General features: G+C 41.5%; 1 protein-coding gene across 1 annotated transcript in view; it reads right to left on the minus strand.

Moving 5' to 3' along the window:
• LOC111153235 (RAB27A, member RAS oncogene family) overlaps positions 1-25,423 on the minus strand; it is a 79,759-nt gene that overhangs the window by 42,489 nt on the left and 11,847 nt on the right. The window contains exon 2 of the mRNA XM_022512136.1: positions 19,615-19,735. The gene's annotated coding sequence lies outside the window, so the exon portion shown is untranslated. The remainder of the gene's footprint in view (positions 1-19,614; positions 19,736-25,423) is intronic.

Here is a 25,423-nt window from a genome sequence, read left to right on the forward strand (position 1 = left end):
AATTTGTCCGGAGAAACACATCAAACAAGAAGCAAACCACTTCACTTTGTGAAGTAGTGATGATGCTCCTTTCATTCCAAGAAAAATTTTAAGATGGTAAAAGAACTTACAAATTATAAGCCAGATCTACTGAGGATCACTGTCCAAATAATAAAAACAATTAGATAATGATCCCGGAGTTGAAAATAACTAGGGAAGAGAGGAGCTCCCTTATCACTCCCTTTTTAAAAAATGAGAATGTGAGCACTCTGTATTTATTCACCCTATAGAGAAAGTGTGTCCAGAATATATATCATCTCCCTGTCTTTCCAGACCCAACCGTTGGCACACTAGGATATTATTTTCACTGTGTTTTGTAAGTATGATTTTTTTTTACACTATATTTTAATCATTTCACCGATTTCTTCAGCAAAGGACAGGAACCATACTTTAACTTCTCTGTGATGAGAGATGCTCGTACCCTCACACTTACAGGAACTGTGGACCTTGAGAGCTCCCATCCCACATGCCCTACCCCAAAGGCTAAACTGAGCCGTTGGTTTGGTACACAGATGCCTACGATGGCTACTACAATGCACTGATATGGTTCCACTTTTCCCTTGTCCTGCCTGCCCCACCCCCTCACCTTGGGTTGGTCACATCACAGCACAGCTATTCTCAGCTCCCAGGAATATGCTCCCAAGGTACATGGCAGCTTACTAACACACACGGTTCCAACACTTCACAGCTGGCTTTCTTTTCCACAGTCTAACATCCACCCTACAATCTCCCCATGTTGGGTTCTAACAGCCTTGTTTCTAATAATTACCCTTGTGCCATGACCTCTCTACTCTCCTTTTCCCCTTTCTGGCTTTCTTGTCTCTTGTCTCCAGGTACTTTTCCCAAACTCCAGTTTGTGAGTGCAGCAACTGACCTCACACCGATAATGCCGGGTAATGAGTGCACATTTTTTGGTAACACAGTGAGCTGCCATGTTAACTTCAAGGTATGGGACCCTCCTTAGTAAGCTCAAGAGCTGCTGTGTCCTCAAGAACTTCTACTTTTCCAATAAGGAAAAGAGCTTTCTTCTATCTATTCCTGGGAATAGAGCCATTTCAGGAATACAAATGCTTCTCAATACTGTGTCAGTTTTGGTTTTCCCATAATATTAATGAATAGGCAGCATACTGGTACAAGTTGGTCCTGAGTTTAAAACATCTGTAGGGGCACCTGGGTGGCTCAGTCAATTAAGTCTGACTCTTGATCTCACCTTAGGTCTTGACCTCAGGCTCATGAGTTCCAGAAAAAAAAAAAAAAAGGCAAAAAACAGTAAATATTTCTACCATACAACAACCTTTGAGAGAGAGAAAGAATGCATGAGCAGGGTGGGGAGCAGAGGGAGAGGGACAAGCAGGCTCGCTGCTGAGCTCAAACCCAGGACCCTGAGATCACGACCTGAGGCAAAATCAAGAGTGGGCCGCTTAACCAACTGAGCAACCCAGGCACCCCACAACGTAGTCCTTTCAAAAACACTGAAATACTTGTGCTCCATGAAGGAGACCATCAACAAAATGAAACGGCAACCTACTAAATGGGAGAAATTATTTGCAAGTCATATATACCTGATAAGAGGTTGATATCCAAAATACATAAAGAAGCCATACAACTCAACATTGAAGAAAAACAAATAACCTGATTTAAAAATGGGCAGAGGACCTGAATAGACATTTTTCCAAAGAAGACTTACAGAGGGCCAACAGATACATGAAAAGACACCCAACATCACTTATCATCAAGGAAAGGCTAATCAGAACCACAATGAGGTATCACCTCATACCTGCTGAATGGCTATTATCAAAAAGACGAAAGATAACTTGATGAAGATGTGGAGAAAAGCCAGCCTTCCTAGACTATTGGTAGGAATGTAAATTGGTACAACCACTGTGTAAAACAGTGCCGAGTTTCCTCAAAAACTTAAAAATAGAACAACCATATAACCCAGTAATTCCACTTCTGGTTAAAGAAAATGAAAAAACTAACTCAAAAAAATATGTATACCCCATGTGAATTGCAGCATTATTTACAACCGTTAAGATAAGGAAATAACCGGGGGCGCCTGGGTGGCTCAGTGGGTTAAAGCCTCTGCCTTCGGCTCAGATCATGATCCCAGGGTCCTGGGATGGAGCCCTGAATCTGGGCTCTCTGATCAGCAGGGAGGCTGCTTCCCCTCTCTCTCTGCCTACTTGTGATCTCTCTCTCTGTCAAATAAATAAATAAATAAAATCTTTAAAAAAAAAAAAAAGATAAGGAAACAACCTAAATATCCATCAACAGGTGAATGATAAAGAAAATGGGATAGATACATACACGCACGCGTGCACACACACATACACACACACACACCCATAAAAAAGGAAATCTTGGGCGCCTGGGTGGCTCAGTGGGTTAAGCCTCTGCCTTCGGCTCAGGTCATGATCTCAGTCCTGCATCACGCTCTCTGCTCAGCGGGGAGCCTGCTTCCCCCACTCTCTCTGCCTGCCTGTCTTCTACTTGTGATCTGTCTGTCAAATAAATAAATAAAATCTTTGAAAAAAAAAAAAGGAAATCTTGCCATTTGTGACAACATGAATGGACCTTGAGGATATTATGCTAAGTGAAATAAGTCAGACAGGGAAAAACAAACACCATATGATCTCACTTATATGTGGAATTAAAAAAAAAAAAGCTCATGGATACAGATTGATGATTGCCAAAAGCAGGGAAGAGGGGGTGGGTAAAATGGGTGAAGGGAGTCAAAAGGTATAAACTTCTAGTTATGAAATAAATAAGTTATAGAGATGTAATATACGTGTAGCATGGTGACTCCCGCTAATAACACTGTACTGCATATTTGAAACCTGCTAAGAGAGTAAATCTTAAAAGTTCTCATCACACAAAAAATCCTGTATGTGTGGTGACAGATGTTAACAAGACTTACTGTAGTGGTCATTTTGCAATATATGCAAATATCAAATCACCTTGTAGACCTGAAACTGATACATTGTATTCATATTACATTGTATTACACCTTGATTTAAAATATAAGAATTTTTTTTAAAGTTTGTATTTATTTATTTAGTTGTCAGAGAGAGAGCATGTACGTACAAACTTGGGGAGCAGCAGGCAGAGGGAGAAGCAGGCTACCCATTGAGCAAGAAGCCCAAGGGGGGACTCAATCCCAGAGCCCTGGGATCATGACCTGAGCCTAAGGCAAATGTTTAACTGACGGAGCCACCCAGGCATCCCAGAAATATAAGAATTAAAAAAAAAAAATTTGAAATAGGCTCAGAATATCAAACTATTTCCTGATGCTTTAGCACCACTAAAACAATAACACTAGGATTCTTAGCCCGGCCTATTAGGTGTCAGTAAGGTACAGACAGCTGGCTGTAGGTCTTTTTGGTCCCCCTCAGGTCTGCTCTCTCAGCAATGTATTTATAACGTGCTGAATGGCTCCCTAAATGGTATCATATTCTTTAACAGCTGAATCAAAAGGAAAGAAAAGAAACTCACCTAATGGATAAGGTCTAATGAGATATACTTCTTACTGATTCTCAGGAAGTCTTTCCTTGTTTCTCCTGTTCAGTATGCAGTCTTGGAATGGACTGTTTGCACTTGTGTCAGCAGCTGTTTATAGAATGGGGTGTGCCTTGGATTTACTTATGCAAAAGGACTGAGAACTACAACCAATCAGTTAATTTCTAAATCAACCTGTCTGATCACAGTTGGCTCTTTAGCTATTGCTGTTGATTTCTAATTTTATTGCATTTTGGTCAGTAAATGTGATCTGCAAATTAACAAGTAACAGATTTGTTAAGTTTCATAAATGTTCCATTATTTTTTAGAAAGATTCGTATACCCTGTTATACAAAGGATTATATACATAATAGGTCTAGCTAGTTAATTGTGTTTTTCAATCTGATACAGCTTTATGTTTTGCTCTTTTATCTGTTCTTTTCTGAGAAAGGTATATTAAGAAATGGGATATTTATTTTTAAAAGGTAAGTACAAGGTAATGTCCTAAAGGAGATAAACATGAAGCATCATAAAAGAACAAGGCATTGCAGTCCCTACTCAAAGAGGTATTAAATCTGTGGTCTTCATTTTGTGTTCCGTAGAACTCTAAGATCCATGGATGTACTTCAAGAGTTATCTAAACTCTTATTCAAATGTCTGTTTTCCCTTTATTGTTATTTTTTTGAATGGAATAAAAACTCTTACAGTCAAATGATTTACATACCAGATTTAGAGACCTCCAAAGTGCTCACGTATGCTGCTTGGCTATTTTTTGCTTCTGCCCTTACAGCACATACGTTATTTGAAATTTCTATAAATGTGTCATTAATTTAGAAAGCTGTACTTTGCACTAGGCTTTTTTCTCTTTCTTTCTCTTTTTTAAAAAATTCAGAGTGGATTCATGTGTCCACTCTCACGAAATTATTTAAAGAAACATACGCAAGCCATACTCAACACATGATAGCAAGGCTCAGGCACATGCGTTCAGCACATTTGCTTTCATCCTCTTAGGTCAGTTGAGCAATAAGAAATGAACACAATACTTTACATCAAAATATTCAATTATAAAAATAAAAAGCAGAATGTAAGTGCAGTAAAATTCAGTTCTGTATAATAACATAAAATAAACATTCACTTATAGACCGCTGTAGAGATGATTTTATATTTGGGGAGCTTCTTGTTTGACTTCTATAAATATGATAGAGCTAGTCTAAGTTTGGGTTACTTCTTATCTATAGCAAATCAGTATCTTCACAGCCAGCTGGATATTCCTGCACAGGGTCTCAGAAAGCCTACATAATGTCACTATAGCAAACCTTTCACTGCCTCAGAAAACTGTGATCCAGCTAGTAGCAAACTTTCTTTAGCAAATTTTTTTTCAAATGAACTCTTACATGGTACTCCAACATAAAAAAAGCAATGAGAGTAGAATCTTCTGGTGAAAAGAAGAAGATGAGACCTGACCTCCAAGGCCTGTGGCCCAATAAGGACTAACAAGAGCTCCTTTGTACACATTTGGAAGCCAATGAAGAAAGCTCTACCTTCAACCCTACTCTGAATCATCTCATTTGCCTTTGTACCCAAACACTTCCTGTCTGCCTAATCATCTTAGACTGACAACTCACTTGGAAAGCCTGCCAGGCTTTTCTATCAAACATCTCCTAAAGATGCCATCTCTCAGATCTCCCCCATTTACCACAATCTTAGGAGTCCTCTCACCAGCAGGGAAAAGCCAAAATGTATTGGGTGTCCCTGGTGAGGACTCCAAGAAGGGCTACCTAAAGCTTGAGAGAGGAAGATAAGCCTATAAGAAAGAATCGTGGAGACAATGCTCATTGGGTCACTCACAGGAAGGGAAGAGCTCTGGGTCTAAGTCTAAAGAGTCCTGGAAAAGTCCAGATCAAACCAAGAGGCAGCACTGCCCCCCCCCCCACATACACACCCCACCTTGGGACAGGAACCAGTGTCCTTGAAAATGGAACCTGGCAGAAGGATGTTTATACGAGCTATACTGGTGATCCTTTCCTAAAGAGTCTAAACGGACACATTAAGGCCATCAGAAAATATATCCAGGTTAGTCTCAATAGACTCAAGAAGCTATACTTGGGGTGGAACCCTCAAAAGTCAAGATATGTTTTGAAAACAGAATGAAACACTGATATAGCAAACTTAAAACAACTGAGAATATATTATTTTGCACTATGTCCAAAGCCACTAGATACTAAATTATAACCAGAATAGCATAAAAAGGCACAAAGTTGTTTGTTTGTTTGTTTGTTTGTTTTAAATACTGATGGGAGAAAAACTGAAAATTCTCTCCACTAACCTGATTGATTTTCTTTTCTATGAATTCAGGAGAAACTGCTAGTATTACATTTTATCCACAGAACCCCTTGTTCCAGCTAATGGCTATGTCCTGAGGAATGCTTTTATATGAAAGCATTGCTACTTAAAACTATTAGGGAGTTCCAGGGAAGCAGGAAGGGGCATGAGAAAATAGGAAAAGAGCAGCCTCTGGTGTTCCCCACCAGAGCAGACAGCCTCATGTGAAGGTGACAAAGAACTAATTCCAGACATAAGGGGTTAAATACAAATGGAGGGTCCCAGGCAGGGTGTCAAAGTCCCATCAAAGTCAAACACCAACAAGGTAAGGAACAGATCAAAAAGGGGAGAAGTGGCTCATGGATGGTGGGAGAGTGTTCCAGGAATTCAGGAGAACCCCTAGTCATACAGACTGGACAGACCTTTTAGCTCGTTACAGCCAGCAAGGAGCAAGACCTAGAAAAGGCCCTTAGTGGTTGTTGCTTTATCAAAAACCAGAGAGATTCTCTTACCTTCTAAGCCAGGGCAATTTTTTCCAACCACTTGCTCTCCTGTTAGCCTATCCAATCACAGAGGCTCCCTAACTGTTCCAACCAGGTTCCTTCATTGTTTCCTCCTCCTACCCTGGGCAGATGAAACCCAAGTGTCCAGGTTAGCATTTGGTTCCCCAAAACCATTCATGTCCTTGTCATTAGCCAAGCCTGAGATGAGGGCACCTATGAGAACCAAGCTTCTGTTTCCTGAATGATATTTTAAAGCAAGAGTCTAAGTATATAGGGTCTAAAGTGAGTGGGCACGATGGCCACTCAGAAAGAATCCAGAAAGCCTTGTTTTAAAAGGAGCAGATAAAGAAATCTCCATATAGATTTACTAACACAAAATAAAAATTTTGACAGCAAGAGAACAAGCTAAGAGGGTAAAGAAAATTACAGACAAGAGGAGTATGAAGCACATGACAGACCACCGTGAGGATGTAGGAATCCACGAGTTTATAAGAAACTGATAAGCAATGACTTCAGATATTTTGTTTGAGTGGTTAGAGGACATTAAAGAAACAATATTAAGTTTTTTATTAAGGATGAAATGAGATTCTATATATGAGAGGTGACTGTAAAGTAGTAAGAAAAGCTGTTATAAGTCACACATGAAAAATCGATCCCACAATTCTACAAACATGTTTTAATAAGACCACTTCCTAAAATATAAAGTTAACTCCACATACCAACAAATTTGATTGTAAAAGTTTGTAAGCTGAATATTTTGACCTCAGGAATTACCTTTCCATAAAAAAACAAAACAAAACAATGTTATCAATGGTATCCTTTTTAAATTAGAACTTTTCCATATATATTTGCTTATCACACAAAAATACAATTGCTATATAGCTATTAAGCATTAAAAATAAACTAAAACTAACAATTGACCCCAATGATACTAATCAATTTTTAAGGAGAAATCACCTTAAAAATTCCGATATGAATGTCCCAGAATGTCACATTTCAGATTCCACTGCACAGAAATTATAATTTTTAAATAATTGAAATAATTTCCCTTATTTTTTCCTAATTTCCCTTATTTTAAATAATTGAAATTATTTCCCTTAATTGCTGGTGCCTCGAAGTAGTGGAGATACACGTTCCTTCAGCTGCTGCAAAATAATTCTAAACTGTGAACATTTTGACACCGGAAGGAACAGATATTAAAGCCCTATTACCACCAATCTAAAAGGACTTAATCTGGGGCACCTGGGTGGCTCAGTGGGTTAAAGCCTCTGCCTTCGGCTCAGGTCATGATCCCAGCGTGCTGGGGATCGAGCCCCACATCGGGCTCTCTGCTCCGCAGGGAGCCTGCTTCCTCCTCTCTCTCTGCCTGCCTCTTTGCCTACTTGTGATCTCTGTCTGTCAAATAAATAAATAAAATCTTTAAAAAATAATAATAATAAATAAATAAATAAATAAAAGGACTTAATCTTATGTTCTCTGCAGAAGACAGAAGCTCATAAAAGAACACATGTAGGCTTTTACTATTAGAAAACTGGACATTTTTCATGTCCATTCTAGCAGAAGAGGTTTTTCATTTTGTCCAGATGCAAAATGTTTAAGAACTCAGGAGATGCAGTGTGGTTTTCCAAAGCCAAACTTGGGGCTTGTGGTCAGTGGATTTTTGTGATCCTTTCAGAAAAAGGAAATATAGTTTGGAAGTATAGTTTAGTTGTCAAAGTATTGCAATTTCTAAAGCATCTCACTAATTTATGGGGCAAATACATAAGAATACGTACAACAAGACAGTGCCAGAAACATCCACAGATTTGGTCACCACAACACATGCACAGATGACATGCATAATTTTTTGGGTTCCCTGCTCTTCTCACACCAGGGATCCGGGGTGAGGCCCTATTGATTGCCATAGTAGGGAAAAAGGAAGGGAAGTTGTTTCAAAGGAAACTTCCTTACCTATGTTCCTTCTCTCACAGCCTCAGTAGTTAATACAATAACCACAAATTAAGCCAAATGTTCCTCTACTACTCCACTCCTACCCTGGAAACCTGTCTTCATAAGCCACATCCTACTCTGGATATCCCTTCAACTAGAATTTTCTCACTATGTTTGAGTGCTTTATCTTTCTTAACTTACAGGAGTATTATGCTGCTTTGAAGTACTTCTCTCCCTTCCCACGAACGTGTCTCAACTCTCCAGTAAACTTGCACATTTCCTGAAGACTATCTTCTAGTGTGTTGCCTGTCCCCCACCCCACATCACCAGACTGTCATTCAACTGCTAATTGTGTTTACCATCTGGCTTTCTCTAACAGCTTCTTCCTTCCTCTGGTTCCCTCTGTTCCTTGCTGATTTCACTCAGGAGTGACCCAAAAGAGTATCTTGGGGCTCCACTGATAGCTGCTCTTTTTTAGTAAATTAAATTGTATTTGTGTTCAACTCAACACATTTGGATAAGCAACTTATATGTTGCCCATTACTGTGCTAGCAACTATGAAGGGCATGAAAGAAATATGTGACCCGGCCGCTCCCCTCAGTAAGCTGGTAACTGGGATGAGGAAACAAAATGAACTAATTTTCAACAAAGGACAAATAAGAAAATCAGGAAGCAAAATGTCTAGTATGCCATGCAGACCACCCAGCACAGGACATTAAAAGTGCAAAGGAGTTGAAGTCAGAAGACCTGAACTCTGTCACTTCCTTCCTAGCTGTGTGACTTATGACAAGTCACATAACCTCTCCCAGGCTGTTTCCTCAATATGGAAATATTTATTTAGCAAAGCTACTGGAAGGACTAAAGAATACATTATGTGAGCAAACTGCTGGGTACCTGGAAGACGGTGGTTTGACAAGACAAATAGACCCTGGGAGGTCAGAAAGAGGGAACTATCTGACCAAGCTTTCAAGCAAGAGCCAGAGCCTGAGCTGAGTACCTTCCAGCCCAAGAAGAATTTAGCAGGGTAGTCAGGAATAGGAAAGAAAGAAAAAGCATGTTTGGTGCACAGGCATGTTTTGATTTCAATCTAACAAGCACTGAGAAGCCCTGTCAACTATTTCGAAGGCTACAAATATGATGAAGAAATAATCCTTCCCCTAAAAGTTTAGTCAGAGAGACATAAGACAAGTAACTATAAATTCAAAATTCAAAAGTAACTACAAATTCAAATATAAGGTCACATGGCAAGTTGAATAGGGCTGGACGACTAACCCATCAGTGTGTGGGTTTCTAAGTTCCGGCTCTGCAACCCACCATGGGTCACTATCCCTCTCCAGGTCTGTTTCCTCAAATATGAAATAAGAGGTTTCCACTCCATGGTATCTTTCCTAGAAAACATTCTATTCTCTGATTCTAGGTTCAGAGTCCAGGGCTTAACCATGTGAAAATTAAATGGGGTCATGGTGGCAGCAATCCCTTGTATCTCCTCTCAGTCCTTAAAGATGAGAGCCTAGACAAGGGCACCAGCAGTGGGAATGATGTGGAAGGAATCCAACAGATGTTAATTTTAAAAATAATAGAATGCAGTGCCACAGTGGGTAGAAGAGAAAGCAGCAAAGACAAAGAGCTCCAAAAAATAGAACTGGATGGGGCACCTGGGTGGCTCAGTTGATTAAGCATCCAACTTTTGGTTTCGGCTTAGGTCACGATCTCAGGATCCTGAGATCGGGCCCCACATTGGGCTCTGCAACAGCTCGGAGTCCGCTTTTCCTTTCCCTTTCTCCTTCCCACCCTCCCTCACTCACTCTCTCATAAATAAATAAAGTCTTTAAAAAAAGAATGAAACTGAGCGACCAGACAGCAAAGGGGTCAAAGTATTGCCCATTACTGCAGTCAGCAACAGGCCATTGAAGTGGGGGAAGGGAAAAAGTTGGAGTGGACATAAGGTTTTCATGTTGGGCATCAGGTTTTTGGAGGGGAAAGATGATGAGATCGGATTAGGACAGGTGGCGTGTTAAATGGTCAGCAAAGACACAACAGAGAGAAATGCCTGAAAACTACCTACCTTCCTATGGCCCCACATTTATCTCTGTCCTTGGGATAGATGCAGAAGGGCCAATGGTGAAAGGTCAAAAAAGAAGGCCCTGACTATAGCCACCACAGAAGAAGGATCACAGCAGGGATTCTCGGCCAAACTCTAAATTACATAGGACATGGTGGGCAGTCTCTGCTGTTCTTTTTTTTTTTAAGATTTTATTTATTTATTTGACAGAGATCAGAAGTAGGCAGAGAGGCAGGCAGAGAGAGAGAGAGGAGGAAGAAGGCTCCCCGCAGAGCAGAGAGCCCGATGTGGGGCTCGATCCCAGGACCCCGGGATTATGACCTGAGCCAGAGGCAGAGGCTTTAACCCACTGAGCCACCCAGGTGCCCCAGTCCCTGCTGTTCTGACAAAATTTTGTTTGCATTCCTCTGTTGTAAGGTAGTTTATCTGGCAATGAGTAAAAGGGAAATGTCAGGAAGAGAGCTGGATGTCATTTTGCCTCCACAGCATTCTCTCCTTTGGGAAGCTGACATTAAGCCATTCACTCAGTTTCAAAACTCAGACCCTTGTCCATCATCATACACCACCCATGTAAGTGGGTTGTTGATGAAAACACACACTGACCAGGAGTAATACCATTTTCATTCAGCCTCCTTCTCTGCCTCCCTTTGACTTGAAAGAATGACCGCTTATAGCACTGATATTAAGAAATGACATGTCAAAACCCATCTCTAATTATTTAATGCCTGTGGGTTTTCAGAGGAGAATTAGCAGAACTAAAGCACGTGCCCCCCATGTTTTGTTCTCATTTAAAACTATACTGCTATAAATACGCATGTGCAGGTCTCCTGATGTCTGCCAGCATGAGTGTCTCTTGAAAATTGCCTCCTAGCCTTTTTCCTGCTATTTTATTTGTATGACAACCTGGAGCAAATGCTCATGATCAAAGGCAACAGATCTGGGGGCTCCAACTATGCCAGACCCTACCCACCCACCCTGGCAGAAGGAGGAGTTCTTTTTTTTTTTTTTTTTAAGATTTTATTTATTTATTTATTTGACAGAGAGATCACAAGTAGGCAGAGAGGCAGGCAGAGAGAGAGGTGGAGGCAGGCTCCCTGCTGAGCAGAGAGCCCGATGCGGGGCTTGATCCCAGAACCCCGGGATCATGACCTGAGCTGAAGGCAGAGGATTAACCCACTGAGCCACCCAGGCGCCCCAGAAGGAGGAGTTCTAAACCAACTCACGACATACAGAAGAGGAAGCTCTGCTCTAGGATAGGTACCAAAGAGTGAAATTCCTGGAGCACAGGTATGTACCTGCTCATAATACAAGATAATGCCAAATAGTTAACCGATATAGTTGTTTTACACCCCCAGCTACACTTTTACCAAGATCTGGTGGTGGTTGTCCGACTTCTCAAAATGGTAACACATCAGTGATCTAAATTAGCGTTTCTCTGATTGCTAATGTAGTTGAGCATATTTAATTTGTTGGCCATTCAATTTCTTCTTATGGAAACACATGCCTACCCTTTCCCTATTTTTCTATTGTGCTCTTAATAAATTCCGGATACTAGTCCTTTGTCAGTTACAGATGTTGCAAATATCTGCTTCCTGTTTGTAGTTCATCTTTTCACTTTTCTTTCTTTTTTTAAAAAGATTTTATTTATTTATTCGACAGAGAGAGACAGCAGTGAGAGAGGGAGCACAAGCAGGGGGAGTGGAGAGGGAGAAGCAGGCTTCCCGCTGAGCAGGGAGCCTGATCCATGGATCCCAGGACCCTGGGATCATGACCTGAGCCTAAGGCAGACACTTAACACCTCAGCCACCCGGGCACCCCATCTTTTCACTTTTTTAATGGCTCTTAATCTTCAAGTACCAAAAGAAATCCTTCTTTACCAAAAGTGATAAAGATACTTTCCTATATTATTTTCCTAAATGTTGCCTTTCACATTTAAGTCTTCAATCCACTGGAAATTTTTTAAGGTGTATGTAGGGATCCAATTTCATTATTTTTTTCCCCTGAAGGATATCTAATTGTCCTAGTACCATTCATTGAAAAAAATTATCCTTTCCCTAGAGATTCACTATATATGGGCAGATCTGTTTCAGGGCTCTCTCTTTTGTTCCTGGTCATTTTTACTATCCCTGGGCCAATGTCATAAGGCTTTAGTTACTATTTTGCTTTGGCTTCTATTGAGAAAATTAGGTAATTTTTCTCCTTCAGTGTGTTAGCTAATAAGCTTTTACATTCTGCCTTTGATCTTTAGCTTTCTGGTCTCCTTTTTTCTTTAACTCTCTTAACTTCTATTCTTTTATTTATTTATTTATTTCTACTTATTTGACAGAGAGAGAGATCACAAGTAGGTAGAGAGGCAGGCAGAGAGAGGGGGAAGCAGGCTCCCTGCTGAGCAGAGAGCCAGATGCGGGGCTCCATCCCAGGACCCTGAGATCATGACCTGAGCTGAAGGCAGAGGCTTAACCCGCTGATCCACCCAGGTGCCCCTTAACTTCTATTCTTGATTTATACTTTCTACCCAAGACTTTTCTTTCAAAGTCATTCTGTTTCTTCCTTGTCATTCCTGGAGTGGGGAAGGCTGGAGTTCTCAGAGTCATTCATACATATTTGAATGAATAAAAAAAATGAAATGTCTAATAAGTGCCAGGTATTTGAGGTGATTACCCAAAACTAATCTTCAAATATAACACAATACATTTATATAAGTTGCTCTTTTTTGGAGCTAAATTAAAAAAAGCTAAAAAAAAAAAAAAAAGTTACTTGAGATGCAGTCTCTTAGAGGCAGAATTATCATAGCAAGTTTTTTAATTGAAATAGTGTTCCACCCCCTAGAGAAATATCAGAAAGTCATTAAGCTATCTTTTGAATTGTCTTTTCAAAATTATTCTTGACTATAAGTACTAGAGCTCAAGTTCCCCCATTACAACACCTAGCAATTGGAGGCAACAAATTTCAAAAATAGGCGATTTGGAAAGATGCAAAGTACTGCTTATACACATTCTGTAATTTAACATTATCAGTCAGAAGAGTCAGTCCATACCTCAAAACTTGGTTCAGAACCTCAACCCAAACCTGACCAGCCACAATGATGATTTAATTTGTACAAACAATCCAGAGACAGAGGGAAGAATATAGGCATTTCCTTTTGTTTAAAGCAGGGTAAACAAGTCTGATTTTTGCCATGCTGCATCAGGGGGTGTTACAGCTCTGGAAAAGTCTGGTTCTTTCGTAGGTTCTGTCTTAATCAGGGATTATATGTTTGTTTATTCATTTAATAGGTGAGTACCCACCACACACTGTGCAAAGTGATAAAATGCAAATAAGACAGCTAAAGCACCTGTCCTCATAGAGTTAACCATCTAATGGAGGTCTCAGAGCACTGACACAAGATGCCAAGAGTACCTATAGTAGGCATAATGAAAGGATCCCTTGAGATTAACACCTAACCTAGATATGGTCAGGTGGGTGAGAGGAGGTTTCTGAGAAGTGGATGAGGAGGTTTGCTGACTTGGGATGCAGAAGGTCTCTAAGTACTTTGCAGTCCTAAACCGTAGGTGTAAGGCTAGCATTCTGTGGGGGGAAACACTCTATAGTCCGATGGTGTAGACCAGGAGAGGGGAAAAAAGGCTGAAAGATCCAGAACCCCATGCACACACTCCCCCCATCTGACCCCACTGCCCATAAACATATGCAACCCAGGAAGCTATAGTTTAAAAAAGAAAAAAAAAAAAAAAAAAAAAAAAAAGAAAGAAAGAAAATCAAGATCCTCACCAGATACTTGGAAAAATGACTAAAGATGGGTATGAAATGTTATACTCTAGGCTCTACCCAATCTGCTATCTCCCCTCTGCTAGCAAAAGTGTGAACTTATTACTTTATAAAAGGTGACAACATCTTAATTTTAAAATTAAAGAAGTTGAAACCACATTTCTAAACTCTACAGATTCCAAATTCTAATTATTTAGGATGTACTTTAAAAAAAAAAAAAAAAAAACTTCTCCAAAGATTTTCATTGGTCTATGCAATTATCCTGAAATCTGTTTCATTTAATTCCATTAAATGCATCTATTTGACCAAGGATGTCAGACAAGTTGTATTCTAGAAGTGAAAAGGGACACTTACAAAAGAAATAGAAATCAGCCAGCAACTCTGTAACAAGGCTCTAGAATCTTTAGTTCTTAGAAAAACAAATTAAACCTCACAGGTGTTTATAGCATTGGAGTCTATATCCGACTCCAAAGGACCTACAGCCTCTGCCTGCAGTAAGTTTTACAGCATCTTTAAAAAAAAAAAAAAAAAAAAAGTACATTTTCATTTTTTGATTTCCACAAACCTTTAATCACTTTTAAACACTTTTAATAACTATTAAAGATTTAAAATTGATTTTTGAGCTAGTCTAAGCAGAATATTTAAATTTTTTTAGAGGAAAATAAACTTGGCTCAACTGACAAATGCAAAAATGATAAAAATTCTACAGCGTAGGAAGATGTTGGGAAGGGTAGTACTGCCTGGGACAGGTTTGGAAGTACTTCTCAAGAAACCTACACCAAATATCCCTCAATGCAAAATGACATACAAACACCAACACAGAAAGTGTTAATAATCTCAAATCAAGTTTGATAAGTAGACTGGCCTAGGACAATGATCAAAAGACACAACTGTGGAGAGAGAGCCTATTTTTTTGTCGTTGTTGTTCTTGTTTTTTTTTGTTTGTTTGTTTTTTGCTTTTTAAGAGAGAGACAGAAAGACAGCACAAGCAGAGGGAGTGGCAGAGGGAGAAGCAGGCTCTCCAGGAAGCCTGATGCAGGGCTCCATCCCAGGACCCTGGGATCATGACCTGAGCCAAAGGCAGACACTTAATGACTGAGCCATGCAGGCACTCCAGGAGAGCCTGGTTCTGATGATTAAAGTCAGGCACCAGCCCATAAGCACATGAGTTAAAACATCATGCATTTAACGAACCAGGATCCAGAACATGCTTTGCACTCATCACTATGTGAAACGCTGAGAACGTAGCTCTGGAAGAGCAACAGTCTAACAGAAGCACTCTCTGTGGGAATGAACAGTGAAACAAGAACCGTAACAAACATGCACACAATGCTGGACGGGTGGAAGGGCTGGGGCAGAGGGGGTTAGAAGGAAGGGGAGACATCCGATATGCCTGGCAGGGGAAACAGGAAAACTTCACAGAGTAGCATCTGGGTCAAGGACTAAACCACACACCAAGGGACAAGCGATACATGTGAATGGACAAAAATCACCAGCTCACCAAGCGAGGTGACAAAGGACTTCACATGCCAAATAAGCATCGTCTATTAAAGACAACAGAAGTTATCAACAACATGATCTTTGCTGCTAATCTGAAAGGTGTAAATAACTGTTGATGGCATTGGGCAAGGGCTGTCTGGCATTCGAAGTACAGCACCCAGACGAGGCTTCCAGCCTTGAGAGAGGAGCAAGTGCTGCGTGACAGCCTGGGAGGGTGGGAGTGAAGATGTTGGCACTTGCAGAGGTGTAAGCGGGAGAAGGGTATGGGTGCCCATAGGGAGCCTCAGGTGCATGGCCATGGAGAGGATGTGTCCAGATGGGCTAGAAAGGTGGAAGAGACTCTGCAACCGATGCCCGAAAGGACTCCTCTGTAATGTAAAAAGTCCGTGTTATCCTCTGCAATGGAAAGCCACTGCAGACTTCGATAAAAGAGAGGGACACGAGGTGTCTGCCTTAGAGAGATCTTTCTGGCAGCCCGTGGAGACTGGGAATACACAACAGAGGGTCAGCATGGGATGGGAGAGGTGATGATTTGACTTGGGTTGGTTACAGTGGGAAAGAAGAGGAATAATTCAAGACATATTTTAGTAGGTAGAAAAAATCAGTATAACTTCTTAACTGACTGGTATACAAGTTAAAGATAACCAAAACTTTTGCTTTATTAACAGAATTAATGGTATTATTGTTAATGAAGACAGGAAAAGATGACTTGAGATTATGATTATTATAACTGACACTTACTGAGTGCTTTTCTAAGTCCTTTAAAATGCCAACTTTTTTAGGGGTGCCTAGGTGGCACAGTCGGTTAAACATCTGACTCTTGGTTTCAACTCAGGTCATGATCTCAGGGTCATGATATGGAAGTCAAGCTCCACACCCCACATGGAATCTGCTTGGGATTCTTTCTCACTCTGTCCCTCCTGCTTGTGCTCTCTCTCTCTCTCTCTCCTTCTCTCAAATACATAAATCTTTAGAAATAAATAAAATACCAACTTATTTAATCCTCATAACAACCCTATAAGGGCTCTAATTTTCAGATAATAAGACTGATACACAGAAAGGTTAAATAACTTCTTCAAGGACGCATAACCAATCAACTGTAGAGCCAGCATTCAAATCCAGACACACGACTACAATGCTACAGTGTACCAGACATGATCAATTAAATGTCCCTTAGACATGCTGGCCATCCAGGGAGTTGCGTTTAACTCGCATATGGAACACAGAACTAGGGTTCAAAAGAAGAATCAGTGTTAAGAATATGGATTTTAGGGGCGCCTGGGTGGCTCAGTGGGTTAAAGCCTCTGCCTTCGGCTCAGGTCATGGTCCCAGGGTCCCAGGGTCCTGGGATCGAGCCCCATATCGGGCTCTCTGCTCAGAGGGGAGCCTGCTTCCTCCTCTCTCTCTGCCTGCCTCTCTGCCTACTTGTGATCTCTGTCTGTCAAAAAAATAAAATCTTTAAAAAAAAGAATATGGATTTTAGAGTTACGAACATAATTGATTTCCTGAGGCCATGGGAGAGCTGAGAGGACCAATGAGAATGAAGAAAGACCCAAGAAGGACACTAGGAAGAGATTTTTAAAACAATAGTCCACAGTCACCAAAGCACAGAGGTGGCAGCTTAAAGACATCTGGACTTTCTCCTTCTTGTGCAAACAGGGGATCCATTCAATATTTGCAGAGCGACGAATCTCGCATTCATAGCTAAAGGTTCCCTGCTCAGACAACATCAGGGAGAAGAGAAACCTAAAGGAGTATGAAATGGAGAAAACAAACAAACAAACTGATGTTCTGGGTTCCTGGAAGGATGATCGGTATTTTTGTGTGAGCAAGGTGCCTCCTGCCTCCAGAGAATCATCAGCAATGCAAACTCCTCTCCTGAGCAGCACTGCTGATCTCACTCATCACTCCCTCCCTCCCTACCCTCCAGCCCCCAGAGAACACACCCAGGCCAGAGGGCAGGGCCCCAGCCTTACTGCGGTAACCCCAGGAGCACAGAAGCAAGCTGGAAGACGTCCTATTGCAAAGACAGCACAAATGAATTACGGCTTCTGCAAAAATCAGCCTTTGTTTTTAAGGGGCTTTATGTGACTCATCAGCCCTGACTGTGCTCTGCCCTGAGCTCTAGCTACAAATCCACCAAGCGCAGAGGGCAAAGAAAGGAAGGACAGCCAAAGATGAAAAGGGGTCTCAGGAAGCTTTAATCCTAAAAGGAGAAAACAGAAACAGAGGGAAGTGGTGGGCATTTCCTCTTTCAGCACTCGGGTGCTGAGGGTCTCTGAGAGGACGGAAACTGGAACAGCAGCAAGAGAAGCCTGGGTTCTGGGACCCGCTCAAAGGCGCAGGTCTCGGTTGCTATGGTGCCATCCTCCTGGCCACAAGGTTTCATCAGCATTTGCTGCCACAGTTCCTGTCTTGTGAGCAGCAGCAACTAAAAAGAAAAAAATCATGTTGTTGTTTTCTAATGGCTGCTGGGTCACTGAACACTGTGTCTGGAAAGGACAAGGGGAAAGTTGTAAGAGACACAGAAAGCAATCAAGATGGGGATAAACTCCTTTGGAATGTATGAACTCCAACCTGGACGGTGTATGGATACGATGCCCTCATGAATAAACACTCTGGCCACAACACTTTTTCTTTAAAAAAAAAAAATTTTTTTTTTTAAATTTATAATCCAAGAATCTAGACAGACAAAGTCGACTTTTAATTAAGGTTTTTCCCATAGTTACTTCTGATCATCAGGGCCCTGGATTCACTCCTACGAGAAAGGCCTGGACTCGCAGCAAAGAAAACAAAACCAAGAACTGGTCAGCATCCCGGAGTGGAAGTCGGGACTTGCCTGGACGCTGACACTAATCAGCTGTATGACCTGAGTGTCTGCCTCCAAACTCCTTCTTCATATAAGGACACTCAGAGAGGGAAGACGAGAAGATGAGACACAGGGAGACTCGGCCATCGGCAAGCCAAGGAGAGGGGCTTGGAACGGATTCTTCCTCATCGTCCTCAGAAGGAACCCACCCTGCCAACACCCTTCTGCCCAGTTTGTAGCACTTTGTCAGGGCAATCCTGGCAAACCCACACAGACCCGGAAGGAGAGAGAACTGTGTCATGAACATGAAACCTCATGAGACCCCACCCCCAGGTCCTTCACTCCTGCGTCCTGTCACTAAGCACCTACAAAATATACCGACCTTTCCTTACATAACCACAATACTACCCCAAAACCTAACAAAATTAACAATTCTTTGGGAGCAAATTTAATTCATAGAAGAAATATACCTTATGGTAAAACACATATTTAGATAAAGCTTTTCTCCATTAAAGCTGTTAACAATATTAAAAACAAAATCCCAATAAGCTGGAATTTTTGTGAAATCCTCAGAGGATGAACAAGACTCTTAGAGCAATTTCATTCCTTGATCAGCTCTCTTATTCAACATATTACCGGAAACTAATGATGTACTGTACACTGGCTAATTGAGTTTAAATAAGAAAACATATTATCTGAGAATAAAAACCTATGTTACTTTATTACAGTTAAGAAAAGAAAGGAAAAATGCAGTCAGTATTCATATATACCCGATGGTATTTGAAAATTTTCAAACTACACCCCCAGAAATTAAGCAGGTGTTTTAGAGTCTTTGGTTTAAAAAGAAAAAGTTAACACAGGCAGTGGTATTTTATGGTAAATTGAACATACTCTAAGTACATGAAAACTGGCATGGCAGAATTTGAAACCTCTACAAAAAAACATGTATATATACATACTTCTTTTCTATTTTTTTTTTAAGATTTTATTTATTCACTTGACAGATCACAAGCAGACTGAGAGGCAGGCAGAGAGAGAGAGGAAGGGAAGCAGGGTCCCTGCTGAGCAGAGAGCCCGACACGGGGCTCGATCCCAGGACCCCGAGATCATGACTAAAGCCGAAGGCAGAGGCTTTAACCCACTGAGCCGCCCAGGCGCCCCTATATACATATTTAAACACAAAACCATACCTTGAAGGAGGGAGTATAAGTCGTTGGTGGTTTTTCTAAAACTTTAGAAACGTTGCTCCCAACACTTCAACAATTAGACAACGTCCAATCACATGTCCTCTTCAAAAAGGTTACTTTTTGTCTATGTAATACAAAAAGAAATGTTAAAGTCAGAATCGCCTGCTTATAAAAGTTTTTCAAAAGAGTCTTTTGAAAAGCAGTCCACTCCAACAACTTTCAAAATCAGGCATCTCTGTAAAAAATCCACAATCCAGCTAATTAGTCTCAGCTGTTCGTCATATGGCCTGAAGACCAGTCAAGTGATTTTGCTCCTTTCAAGCTTACTAAAACCCAATTCCACTGGCCTCTCAGACCAAAGGGAGCTGTATTAACCTCTTCTGGTGTTAGAAGACTGGTACTCCAACTCTTTCTTTTCCCCCAATCAAAAGAGTAGAATATTTGTTTTCTTGAGAAAGGATCTTTAAAAGTATTGCATTCTTCAGGTCCTGAAAGGTTATACAGTAGTGTTTCTTCACAAATGCAATGCCTGATTCAATCAAACAACACAGGAGTTCAAATGAAAGTGGCTGAAGGGACAGGGCTAGATGACTTACCAGGCCTCTCCTGGCCTCCAGACCCAGAAAGAAAACTCTTCACTGGGAGGTCCACCCAGATTTCTTGCTGGCATTTCAAACTCAACATGTCCTGTCCTTGACTTACCTCCTTTGCTCTTCTTTCCAGACCCTGCTTCAGACCCCCTCTCTTCCTGGTTTTGGTGACACAATCCCAACACCAAGCCAGCCAGAGAGCTGATGGTCCACTGTGACTCCTCCCCCTCTTCCCCTCCCACTTCCAACTGGCCACCAAGTTCTAGGGGTCTTTCCTCCTCCCACCTGTACTCCAAGCTTTTATTATTTCTCATCTGGATGTCTATGATCATCCACTTACTTAATTTCCTGGCCTCTAACCTAGCCCTGCTGCTGATCCATCCTCCACACCACACCCAAAATGATCTTTCCAAAATGCAAATGGGTGTCCACCACTCTCCTCTGGAAAACCAGACCCCCCACAAGCTCCCTAATGAAATCCCTACTCCTTAGACTTCTGCCTTCAGTATCACCCACCATTCCCTGTCCCCTGACTCCAGCCACAAGAACTCTTTATAATTCTCTAAAACCAGTGGTTTTCAAAATGTGAAATCAGTATCATCAGCATCACCCGGGATGTGGTTAGAAATGCACATTCTTGGGCCCACCCCACGTGCACTGAGTCAGAATTGTCAGGATGGTGACAGGGTCTCTGTTTTAACAAGCCCACCAAGTGATTCTAATAAACACTAAACTGACAGCCGCTGCTCTAAACGCACCAAGCTAGGCTCACCAAATCACGTAGCCTTTTGGCTCCTTCTGCCAGTAATGCTAAATTAGATGCCCCTTCTCTGTGCTTACTCTTCCCTAGAGCTGATCAACCCTACATGGTGACATCCAAGTTATGTTGGTTGGTGAATATTTTGAAGACAGGAATTGTATCTTTTGTTCCCTCATCCCACAATCACTTGCTGAGCATATACCTGTCACTGTGACAGAGGCTGGGCTTAAACTAATTAATCTATCCTTTGCCTTCAGGGGAAGCCACCCTCTAACTTTGGCAGCTTGATGTGTGACTGAAAACTCAACCTACCCAATCTATAAAACCCTATCACCAGCCTCAAGAACTGTGGGCAGCTTAAAAAGCCTGAATAGAACCAGTCTGAAATCTCTCATGGCAAATGACATGGAATTTTGGGTTCACATCTGATGTTGACTCAGATGGACAGACATGGTTTATAAAGGGAGAAAGGATGCTTATTCATGAAAACTTACATACTCCTCTATATTATTCACAGCAACCTCTAGAATTTGGAGAATTTAGTAAGTGAATATACCAAAATTTTTAAGTCCTAGATTAAGATGCATTAAAATTAGCTTATCCTAATTACAGTAGGAATTGAGTAAAGTACTTCATATTAGCACTTCTCAATCTTCAGCATGCTTAGGACGCTCCTAGGGATTTTGATAAAATGCTAATTCTGATTCAATCAGTTTGGGTGGGGCCCAGGTGATACCCAGGTAGGATGGGTAGTCCTAGTCTTAGAACTACATTTTGAGTAGCACATAGAAGTAAAACTTCCATTTCTCATAGAACTAGTGATCTTCCCATTGGAGCAACACAATTTTTTTTTTTTTTTTGACAGATCACAAGTAAGCAGAGAAGCAGGCAGAGAGAGAGGGGGGAAACAGGCTCCATGCCAAGCAGAGAGCCCAATGCGGGGCTCGATCCCAAGACCCTGAGATCATGACCTGAGCCGAAGGCAGAGGCTTAACCCACTGAGCCACCCAGGCGCCCCAGCAACACAAACTTTTTTTGACTCTCCACAGTGAAAGTTTTCTAAAATGTCTTTCCAACTTTAGGATAAAGATGGCGTACCAAACACACACCTTAGGTCAGCTACCTCCCCAAATCCCACTAACATAACAGTAAAAAGAGGGGTTTGGTTTTGTTTTGTTTTTCTTTTAGACATGAACTCACAAGGACAAAGAGAATGAGTGAAAACAACAGCAACAAAATGTGGAAGCTAGAAAGTAAATGGACAAGAGGTAACTAAGGAGCAGACCTGAGAAAGATGACTCTTTACCTGCCACTAGGGAAAGCCAAAAAGCAGTTTATCACACAATCTACAGAAAGCCTCAGGCATTCAGAGCCCCAAACACTGCTGGAGATGAGGGGAGGGTAAGGTCAAGGCTAAAAATACTGGAAGTCTGCTTAGAACGCAGTCCTCTAAATACTGAGATACCTCCGCATCCCCCCACCCCCCCACACACATACTCTGGAACTTCCAGAACACAGGCATTCTCCACAGGCGGGTGGTTCAAATGCTCTCTGGAGAATCCGCCCAGCCCCAGAGGGAAGATGTAAAGAAAAAACAAGCCCAGGACGTACTGATCTAACTAAAACTATGACAGAACTTGAGAGTAGGGGCCAGAAATGGCACACACGTGTGGTAGAGGCAGATGTGGAGGAAATGAGTTAAAATTCTCTTCTTCCGTGGTAAAGTGTCTAGGCATAGGCATTTAAATAATGCTTAAAACTGAAAATTGACCATAGACATATCCAGTATGTTGTTTAGAGACAAGAGATGTAACTACCAGCAAGAATCACCTAATTACAAGACTTGAAAGCAGTCTCTGCAGAGCAGGAAATGAGCTGGGGGAGGGGAGTAATGGCTTTTTGTCACACTATGTCCATGAATAACTTGATAAAATTTTTTTAAAAATTAGTTCCTACAAAATACAGTAGTACACCCTCCACCCCATCCACGGTTTTGGTTTCTGGGGCTTCAGAGACCTGGGGTCAGTAGCTGTCCAGAAGCGTAGGATCCCTGACGATTCATCAGATGGCCAATAGTTGCCTAAGGCTACATCACTGTGGAGGCCGAGAAAAATTAAGGCCATCCCACCTCAGGTTTAGCCTTAGCATAAGTACAGCCATCTTAGCTCTGGCAGCCATCTCAGACCCCTGTGCCCAAGGGCTGAACTTTCCCCTACTTCACCTTAGTTCTAAGAAGCCCCACCCTGCTTTAGTTCCAGAGACCCCCACCCTGCTTTAGGAACAGGAATTCCCACCCTGCTTTAGGAACAGGAACCCATAAATACCCCTGCCTTAACTAAGCTTGGGGTCCAAGTCCCTGCTCCGCTGTGTTGGGTATACTTGGGCCCAAGCTTAAGCTTGTTAAATAAACCCTCGTGTGATTGCATCGGTGTTGGCTCCTTGGTAGTCTCTCAGACGCAAAAACTTGGGCATAACAATCAGAAAGCCTAGGTCATCATGTCACTTCAACACATCACATAGTTATGTTATCATCTTACATCACCACAAGAAGAAGGATGAGGACACTACAGTAAGATGTTTTGAGTGAGAGAGAGAGACACCACATCCACATAACTTCATTTACTATATTGTTATATTTGTTCTATTATTAGTTATTGTTAATCTCTTTCTGTATCTAATTTATAACTTAAACTTTATCATAGGTATGTATGTATAGGAAAAAACATAGTAGATATAGGATTTAGTACTAACCACGTTTTCAGGTATCCACTGGGGACTTTGGAACATATTCCCATGGATAAGGGGGGACTACTGTAAAATGTAATGTCCATGCTTTATTTTTTTTTTCTTAGGTGATTCAGGACATTAAAATAAATATCACAAGTTGTTGTGCTACCTCCTCAGCATCCAGGATCTACAGTGAATCAGGATGTTGAGGATCTGGGCTCTGGAAACTTTGAATCTTGGCTTTACTACTTACTGGCTGTGTGATCTTCAGCAAGTTAGTTAACTTCTCTGTGCCCCAGTTTCCTCATCTGAGGAACAGGGATAATAGAATTATTTTAGAAGAATTGAATTATGTGATTCCTATAAGTGCTTAAAATAGTGTCCAACACATAGTGTTCAGTAACAGCTATTTTTATTAAGGTATGTTTGCCACTGTGATAAACGTCTCCTGACCACTGTAATGATTTCATCTTTTACTCGTTTAGACTTCATTCTCCTTGCTCCCACCTTCAGCCAGATGTCCCTGACCATCGTAATCAGTGTGCCTTTCTACAATAACCACTTCCCCTTCCAATGTTCAGTTTCTAATCAACAAGGCACCTGGAAACCAAATAACCAAGCTTTTTAGAACTGCTTGTAAGGGGCGCCTGGGTGGCTCAGTGGGTTGGGCCTCTGCCTTCGGCTCAGGTCATGATCTCAGAATCCTGGGATGGAGCCCAGCAAGGAGCCTGCTTCCTCCTCTCTCTCTGCCTGCCGCTCTGCCTACTTGTGATTTCTCTCTGTCAAATAAATAAATAAAAATCTTAAAAAAAAAAAAAAAGAACTGCATGTAAAATGGAGGAAAGGGGGTGTCAAGGAATATTCTGAAAGTCTCTGTGAGGCAAATCAGCAAGTTTCCATATATGAACCATCTGACTACTCAGAACCCTCTGGGCTTACTTCCGAACTATCAGCTGTAGGCCGGTGGGTTGGGTGACCAACTCAGGGTAACCAACCATCCCAGTTTACCCAGGACTGTCCTAGTTTTAGCACTGGCAGTTGGTTTTTTTTGTTGTTGTTGTTTTGTTTTTTTTTGTTTTTTTGGGTTTTTTTTATATTTTAAGTGTTTATTTGAGAGAGAGACAGAGACAGAGACAGAGCACAATCTGAGAGAGAGGGCAGGGGGAGAAGTAGACCCCACTGACCAGGAAGCCCGATGTGCAGCTCAGTCCAGGGACTCTGGGATCATCACCTGAGCCCAAGGCAGACGCCTAACCAACCGAGCCCCCCAGGCACCCCTAGCACCGACCGTCTTGCATCCCTGGAAACCTCAGTCCCAGCCCTGAGAAAATCACCTAATCCTCCTGAGCTTGTTTCATCATTTGTAAAGTGAAGGATGATATCTCTGCTGAAAGTCTGTTGAGGATGAAATGAGAGAATGTGTGCATACTTCCTGACGCGGTAAGCACTCAGGTTGTAGCTTGAGCCATTATACTGGTTACTCACTGTTATTGTCAACTCTAATAGCAGTGGCTACAGAAATTATTCCTAGATACTTACCCTGTAACTTGGTTATTTTCTTCCTGGAAAAATAATTTGCCTTATATGCAGAGGATCTCAGGAGACCGAAATATGTGCTTTTGTGGATTTCCTTCTGCCCTTGCCCTACACAATTTTATTTCAGGGACTAAGACATATTAATGCTATTTAATATTTCCACATTGCTGACTCCTCCACTGGGCAAAGGCCTGGGAGG

This window comes from Enhydra lutris, unplaced genomic scaffold, assembly GCF_002288905.1.
Source record: "Enhydra lutris kenyoni isolate GAN:26980312 unplaced genomic scaffold, ASM228890v2 scaffoldscaffold31, whole genome shotgun sequence".
Lineage (NCBI taxonomy): Eukaryota > Metazoa > Chordata > Mammalia > Carnivora > Mustelidae > Enhydra > Enhydra lutris.